General features: G+C 27.9%; 1 protein-coding gene across 1 annotated transcript in view; it reads left to right on the top strand.

Annotated features, from left to right (window-relative positions):
• Positions 1-9,493, top strand: part of LOC119675547 — a 13,794-nt gene that overhangs the window by 3,631 nt on the left and 670 nt on the right. The window lies entirely within an intron of this gene.

The following is a 9,493-nucleotide window of genomic DNA, read 5'->3' on the forward strand; positions in this document are numbered from 1 at the left end:
AAAATCTAAACAAATTATATTTTTTAATTTTAAAACACAAACAGTTATATTTCTAACTTTCTAATTTTTAAGTGTTGTACTAAATACAATAGTAACCTAATTTCTGCACATACAGGGTTTAAACATTTGGCCTCATAATTATCTCATTTTATACAACTCATTCAATCTTCACTTTTACTGACTAATATAACTTGTCAAGAAGATAAATGTAACTAAACATTTCTCAGAAAAGCAGTAGGTGAAGTTAAGTTTTCTTCATGTGTTTTTTAATGAACTCATAAAATAACATTTTTTACTTTTCACATATTCTGTTAAAGCTCTGTGAGACGGATTGATTTAGTCATGTCTGTCTATCTACAATATTTGGCTTTTACTCTGCAAATAGTCTTTCATTTGCTTAAACTATGAAAAATTGTTTGGACTTTCTAAGCAAAACTTATTGACCTCTGATTTTGGAAAATAATCCTGGTATGCTAAAGAATATGTATTGAAAATAAGTATTTATTTAAATATAAAAGAAGATATTCTGATAAAAGCACCGATAGATTATTTGATAGTCAGTATCAAAGTAAATTCATGGTCAATAAACTAGGCAAAAACGGAATGTCAGTTACTCGTATATTTAAGGTCCAATCTTTCTGAAGGATGTACATTCCTATTTCGTATAATTGACCACGTAAAATATAAACAAAATGCTATTTAAATGTTAAATTGAAGAAGTTACAAATGAATTAAAATTAATAAAAAATAATTTGAACTTTATTATAGTTTTTTACTGGGCATTGATAATATTATTATTATTTTATCCATACTAATATTATGTGTTTTAAGTTTTTATCTATTTTTTAGCTTTTTTAGTTATTTTTGCTGTGTGCCATTGACCTTATAAATCATATTTAGCATAACAGTAGAAACAATAGTCTCCCATTATTGTAAATTTTTCTTGTTAAATGATCAACAAACCCTTTGTACCTTACACTAAGAATATACAATCTTCATATTATATGCATATTATATGAAACAACTATTACAATTTGTATGAACTGATACCTAAAATACATATTTTTTGAAAACAATTTTTCAATAAAACTAGAGGTAAACATCTTTTCTCTTATGCCAGACAAATAGCGCAAATAAAACCATAGTAATTTGCAAGAGAATAGGGTTGTTAGGAGAATAGGGAATGTATTATATTGTAAGTGTAATATTACATTTGATTAGTTTACATTAGCGTCGTCGTAGACTTTCTAATTTGATAGCCAACACACAAGGTCGAAATGTCTCGTTGCGGTACCACATAATTCCAGTAGGATCCTTAAAAACGGCACAACATGAAATATTCCCCAGCTGATAATAATATATTGTTGTCATTGTGTAATCCCTTAGAAGAATGACATCCTCAAGGACCTCAAGATTGATCCAATCAAACAATACATAAAAGATAGAGCCCTGAAATTATTTGCGAAATCTGACAGACTTACCAACACCGCGTTATTAAATCTCAGAATGGTTACAGGCTCCTCGGGGAGTTATGCAGATCTGAGGTCAATTATTGCTTAGTCTGATTAAATGATAAACAATAATCCAGTCAAGTTGTAGAGAGGGATTTTGAAGAAACTTCGCAGTTAATAGAGAGTAAAAGTGCTCACAAGTGCACTGACTCAACTAGCTTCAACATAATAATAAAACGATCAGTGTATGTCAGATTGAAATTTAGAACCCATATATAATTATTACAGAGCTATATAGAATTGCTATCAGTGAATGCTCAATATACTGATGTGAAAGGTGTTAAAGCTTTAACAAAACCAAACCATTCCTTGCTATTCCGGAACAATTTACATTAAAAAAAACAATTTATTTTTTCTTCTGTCGTTGAGGAGAATGAACAATTTTATGGTATGCCATTTAAACATCAGGCAGAACCAAGCCCATAAAGATGCCATAAACTTGCAACTATTTTTCCATTATTTATGACATTTTAATATTTATTGACATGCTTCTCCCGTTAGGAAAATAAAGCTCCTTAACAATACACCGTTACACCGTGCTGCTCCCTTTGTTTCATACCGCATTCATGTCATTCCGTTGTATCTCAGTAACTGTTACCCGGTATATGAGTATTTGCAAAATGTATCTGTATATATATATATATGTATATACATTCTTCTCTTTAAACTTTAAGTATCATTTTATTGTGTGAGTTCTCTGCAAATTTCCCTGCACATAATGTAAAGGAAAATGACTCATGTTTTTTCAGGGTTTGTTGCACTTGATTTAGCTTTCCGCTTTTGAAAAGTAAATAACCTACATTTTCGCTTTTGATCACAAGTGGAAAATTTATGCTAAATATTAAAAATAATATTAAAAGCACTTGAAATACTCTATTTTAGTTTTTCATAATTTATAAAAAGACTATTTTTATTTGTGAATTTGACAAATTTACACACGTGGTTTGCATAAATCGAGTTCTTGCTCTTTTTACATTAGAATCGTCAATCAAGAAACCAAATTTAATTCTATACAGAACTTATCTTATAGTTGAAATACACATTTGGTTCCTTTTAATGTTCATAATTGTTATAATTATCAATTTCATATCACTTCAGTATCGAATTGTAATCTGCTTTTTTATAGCTTTTTCAACCGAGATAATAATACCAAGAATGCCCATTGAGTATATTTAGCTGCTCGTATTTAAACTTAATCTAATATACTCGTATATTTATTGACTCATTTAAATTTAATTTATTTATTAAATAAATAAATAAATTATAAATACGAAAAATATTTACCTTTACGATTTATTTCCGATTAACTCATAAAACTTTCCAAAGACTTTGGAACCCTGACAATTCTTCTTTTCTTTTGCCATTTCTTTTTTTTAAAGTTCAAATGACTTAATAACCTTACATGTGCCTTTATCTAACTTAACTATGATAGATAGAAATTAAGAATAAGCATAACAATAAAAAAAAATTAATTAAAATTAAATACAAATATACGCGTATATACATTATTGTATATATCAAATAATATTAAACGTTATCACCTGAAGGTCGTTCATCAAGTTACAAATATCCAAACGACTGGCAACTACAATACTTAAAAGGTGGATAAGTTGCGTGCCAAGTACTTTTGTGCTTAAATCGCAGCACATAAGAATAATGTATACATATATTATATTAACAAAGATACATACGTTAACGTTGAACTTGGCATATATATTCATTTCTATTAGGTCTTATACTATACACTTTATAATGTACAAGCATTATTTACGTAGCGTGCAGCTTTCATATGCAAGACATGCAAAAAATATTTATTTCAAAGCATGAAATTTATACAATCAACCGTACTAGCAACTCTGATTGTTATCTACAACTTTTCATCAAAATCAGGGTAAATATTGTATTAACTAGTTTAATTATATAACGCAAGTACACACTTCACTCAGATAAGATTTATAATTTCTTTGTATGGTTGATTCAGGTTTAATTCAGATTAAATTCCGTTTGTTTTGGTACTTCTTGATACTAGTGAAAATAAGTCCGAGTATTGTGGATGTGCAATTAAATAATAAAATAATATTTTAGAGGTATAAGGACAATGACTCCACAAATATATGAATCCTTTTCAATCAAGAATATGACAAGAAAAAGTAAAAAATTTAAAATTAAAAATGAACTAAAACTATATTACAGATATAGTTTTATTTATATATCTATATAAATAAATAACTATAACTATAAAAATATTTTTTATTCATATTTAATTACATGAATTTTTTTTCCAATACTTCAAATTTCATATTCAAGTGTAAGTTTTTGCAATAGAATCAGCTGATGTTTTGGCGAATTGAAAAAAAAAATATGATCAGACTTGAGTTACCGTATGTTTCAACTCTCTGTACCTAAATAGTCAGCATCGACCCTTGAGCTTGAGATTATTACAGATAAATCTCAGGTGGGCAGCCAATTTGTTAGGGGATTTGGAGGTATTGGAGGAATATTACGTTATAAAGTGGACTTCCAGAGTATGCAATTAGATGACATCGATAATGAATGTTTCGACTTAGATGACTACTAGATAAATTGATTTTACTTTATTTTTGTTTTGTTTTTTATTTTTATACTTGCCATATTTTCTTCACTTTCCTCTATTTTCCTTGTCACGTATTAACCAATAAGACATATTTTTAGTTGTCTTCTGGAATAGTCTGTGCTGTACCCGAAAATCTTCATGGTTTCGAGTCATATTCATTTTTACAACGAATATAATGCATATTAATCTTTGTGATTTGACATATTTCATAATACAAATATCTTCTTCATTTGCCAATATTGTTAGTTATAAAATGTTATTTTCTATTTTCAAAAATATTCTACCATTAAATCGACTTTCTACTTTTTAACCGTCTATGTTGATATGGAAGTATTGCGACTATATAGGACTACCGCATTTTAACCTAAGTTGTTAATAGGATTTTGCATATGATATAAAAAGCTGATGACATTGTTGGCACTATAGTTAGAATAATTTGTAAGTTATAGGTTATTTGAACGAGATTTCCATCCAAATCTAATTAATCTGTGAATAAGGCAAATACTAAAAAGTGTAAAAATAATTTAAATTTAAATATTCAAATTTTAAATCATTTTAAACCATAAATTTACATACTACGAAACCATCATATATTTTGCATGAGTAATTACTTGACAGTTGGACCATTATGTCGGTTAGGTCAAATTCCCAACTACTGGGAATCAAAGCTTAAACAACGGTATGTTTCTGTTGAGCATCAAAAATATATAATAGCTTAAATCATATAACAGTTACATCAAATGAGCAAAACATTGCAAAAGATACTTTGTAAAATTTGATATTTGAGTGTTAACAGTATGCAAAATAAAAAAGCACACAGTCCACTATATCTATTTGATTGCAATTGATTATTAACATTAAATAAACTTATTTTGACAAATAAATATTAGTCATATAAAATCGTTATTGCAGTTTTGTATTGATTAGTTCATTTATATCTTAAACCATCAAACTCCTAGCAGTAAATCGTGCTATACATTGTTATAAAACAACCGGTAGTCCTAACAAGTGCACCTCTTTTTGGCTTTAATAACCTAAAAATAACTAATAAATTATTAAATTAACCGAAATTAATATCTATTAATTTTTTTTATTATATAATAATCTGGATTTATCATTATATATTACACTTAGACATATCGAACCCCTTTTACATATTTTCATATGCATTTTGTATCTCAACACAACAGAACATAGAGTCAATAATAGTATACATATAAATACATTGTTTCAACTATAGTTTTTTACTATAAAAATTAATGCATTAGTAAATACAATCTCCGTATATAAATTTTTACAATACCTGAAACAATTTCTTCTGATTTACGATTAACATTTATTATTTACATATTAACTATTTAAAAAATAATTAAACTACAAATTTCAGACTATTATAGCGACAATAAGATATTATTTTGATTGAGAAGGGCACAGCACGATGAACAATAAAGATAGTGGCGTATAACTTTGAATTAATTTTAAACCAACTCTCTCTCATAAATAAGTATATGTCCTTAGATTAAGTAAATATTGTTATGTGCAAAATTATTAAACAGTTATAGATTATGTGACCCAAGCATTCCGGAATAAAGAATGCAGGGATTTTGTTTACTTACAGAGAATACTACGTGCTTTGGATAATACGATGTAATTCACCCTTTAAACAAAATCACTAGATACATTTTTTATATATAGTCTCAATATAGTATACTATTGTATTCTTTAAACTTGTAAGCACTTTACAGTTTAGTGATGCTGTAATATCACATAATAGACGCCTATCAAATCAATTCAAGACTCAAGTTCAAGTTCAGGTATGTTGAAATGACACATGATAAAAGAATGACTTTAAATGATAAGAATCTATCAAATCTTTTTAATTCAGTTAAGAGAAATTATTATTTTTGAAATAGCATTACTTTCCCATAATGCTATTACAAGTGAGTAGACCGATTATAGAGTGGTAAAAATTTTATTGAAGATATTTATATATGAGTATACTTGCATTACGCATATCAACAGTTTTCAAAATAATTATATTTTATTGTATTTCTTATTGTCAAAAACAAAATTGAGTAATTTTCAGGAAATTATAATATTTTGTCATTATTATTGCTTTAGTAATATAACAACAGACAAAATATCGACAGTACAACAGCGGTTTTGTTTGTCTTTTCAAGACATCAAGTGTCAAGTATGACTAAGATTATTGAAATTAATCATATTGTTTCAATTCAGGTACAAAATATACAGTCGTGTATATAGATATATATCTAACAAAAAAAAATTTAAGTGACAATAAAATGCATTATGTGTTCATTACTTCGTATTATTGAATTATCACAATTGAAGTATGATCCATTGTAAATCGCATAAACATTCATGATTAAAGCAAAAGCAATTGACACTTAAAGATTGAAATTATATATCTAATACGGAAATATGTACATATTTACGTCAACAATTTTGATAAGCAAGTACCCGTATATTTAATATGCATTGTGTAGAAGATGTAAATGCCCCTCCTACACATTCGTATATCTTATAGAGTACTAAAGCCTAATTCAAGCGACAGTCCAGTCATTGGTTACTTGAACTTTGATAAAATCAAGAATTTTCATTTCATTTCTTCAATATACCAGTACTGCGAGATCATCGGCGATGTCACCATCGGTTGAATATAATACAAAGTATACAGAAATAGAACTATTCAAAATATGCGGCTCATTTATTGCTAAATTGAAATTAACATAATTCTTTTAAATGACAAATTGACAATGACATTTCTCACATGTGAGAAATTTTAAATTTAATTCAATCTTTGTGGATGTTTAACATTATATTTCATTGTAAATTCACGATTGCTTTAAGTATGCAATACCAAGGAAACTCTGGTGTCATAAAGAAATCAAATAAACTTACGAGGGTCACTATTTATATTTGGAGCCTAATAATAAAAAAAATACTAACTTTTCGTTAAAAATTGCTTTATGGTTTCTCAAAGTATTCTCCTTTATGATTAATACACAAACCATTTGCCAAAGCATTTTTTCCAATCCTCCTCAGACACCTCCAAAACATGCTTTTTAAATGCAACAACGACTTCTTCCACCGACGAAAATCATTATTCACGCAATTTACGAGTATTCTTGAGATTCGGGAACAAGAAGAAGTCATTGGTTGCCAAATCAGTATCCAAACTGTACGGCGGATGACTCATAATTTCGATTTTTTGAATGTTCAAATAATCGGTTGTTAAACGATATGTGTAAGCACTTGCATTGTTTTGTTGGAGATGGAAAATGAGCAGACGGTGCTTGTTTGTTTTCCATATTCCGTTTGTTTCACTGAAGACAAATCGTTGTATATCATTTGGAATTAACCGTTTTACATTCCTGTAATGATACAGTTGTTATGTGATCAGTTTTCCCGAAAAAACAAGCGATCATTTATTTCCAAGCGCTTCGAGCGCAAACATTTGTTGGATTTGGTTCATCTTGAAACACTCATACAGTCGATTGCTGTTTACGATCATGAATATATCCGGCTTATACGCATATATTCATAATTGGTCACCTGTTACAATCGTATATACGTCTTTTGATGCACTGCCATTGTTCTTCTTGAACATTTGTGTGGACCAATCGACACGAACATGTTATTGAGATTTTGTCAAATTATGGGAACAAACCTTTCTCACGGCTAAATGATCGTGCAATATTTTAAATACGAGTAAGCTGGTGGTATTAATGCCTTATCAGTTTTTGCACAGCATCAATGTTTCCTGATTGTACCATTTGGAACTCATAATAAATCATCGCACGAAAATTTTCTCGAGTTAATCGCAATTTTTCGAGAACACTCAATTTACAAATCACTGTAAAAAACACATTTAACGCTGTTTTGACAAAAAATCTAAGGTAGGTTATGTTTAATAATGTCAAACATTCGTATAGAAACGTCAGATGACATCTGACAACAATCAGTGTTGCCAGGACTAAAAATATAAATAGTGTCCCTCGTATAAAAAAGGTTCAATTCTTTAAGTTAAAATCTCAAATCTTAATTATTTTGCATTAAGAGCCTCTCTATTTAATATATGTGTCCTTATATGTCCTATTTACCTATTTAGGTAAATAGGTTTGGATATTGATTTTTTTTAAAGAATATTTTTTTGGAAAAATTGTCATAACTCTTAAAGAAAAACAATTTTTCTCAAAATTTTTGTAAATTAGCATAATACCGGAAACTCAATTATATACGATCATATCTATCATGCACCATTTTTCTCTCATTGCCATTTGAAGTAGGTAACCTTCTACTTGACTTAAGAAATCTCAGACATTTTTTAATTATTACTTATATACTTTAATATATTGATTTTGTTGCTATAAATATATAAATAAAAGTTAATTAAATAATTAAAATATTTCATACATGAAATACCCAAAATAACTAAATAAAATATATTTGTTAATAATAATGCATTATTACTTCATGAAATTGTTAAAAAATTTAAGGACATATTTTTGTAAAAATTGATTATTAATTTGGAAACACTGTTTCACAGAAAATATTCACAATTGACAGCGGAGATATTTATTAAACCAATTGAAATAAACATTGGTGTCCATGGTTCGTGAGAATACTGGAATCACTAACTCATAATTTTTCAAAGTAACCTTTTCTTAAAAACTCTAAAATCAATGAACAAACAATTTGCAACAGCTTCAGATTATTGTAGAACATTATTGTAAAATAATGATCCTGTAATTATCCAGCACTAATCTCACTTTCTTTCAGCTCGTAGAAAATTTGATTTCCAGATTGTGTTTCATTCAACTCAGACATATAAATGGCTTACAATTAAATTTTATGTTAAGACACTTTCAGAACATTACCATGTTTTCGATGGGTTTTATTTCACTTGCAAAATCAAAACTCTAAAATAACACTCTTTATATGAAATTGTATAAATAAAAGCATTATGTAAAATATTCTTTTATGGAATGCTTATGCCATAATTCTGATTTTTTCCTAAACCACTAGATAGATTTACATTATATATATTATACGTAGTTTCTATAATAAAATTACCAATTATTAGTTATACGATTTCTATTTCAAGTCAATATTTATGGACGCCGCCATGTCACCCATCGAATTTTGTGCTAAAGAGTTTTTTCGATCGGCATCTTATTTTACTATACAATCTTTATATAATGATTAACGCAACGTAAGCTTTAACATTTCTATTAAGTTTTAATATTTAGGATTGGCATCATAAAAAAGACTTGTTAGATTTGTTAATTTTCTCCTAAACTTTATTCAACGTGAATATTTAGAGTTAAAAGAATTTTTTTTACAAGCAAATTTGCCGTGAGTGTTC

The sequence above is a fragment of the Teleopsis dalmanni genome, chromosome 2 (genome assembly GCF_002237135.1).
Source record: "Teleopsis dalmanni isolate 2A chromosome 2, ASM223713v2, whole genome shotgun sequence".
NCBI classification, from domain to species: Eukaryota; Metazoa; Arthropoda; class Insecta; order Diptera; family Diopsidae; genus Teleopsis; species Teleopsis dalmanni.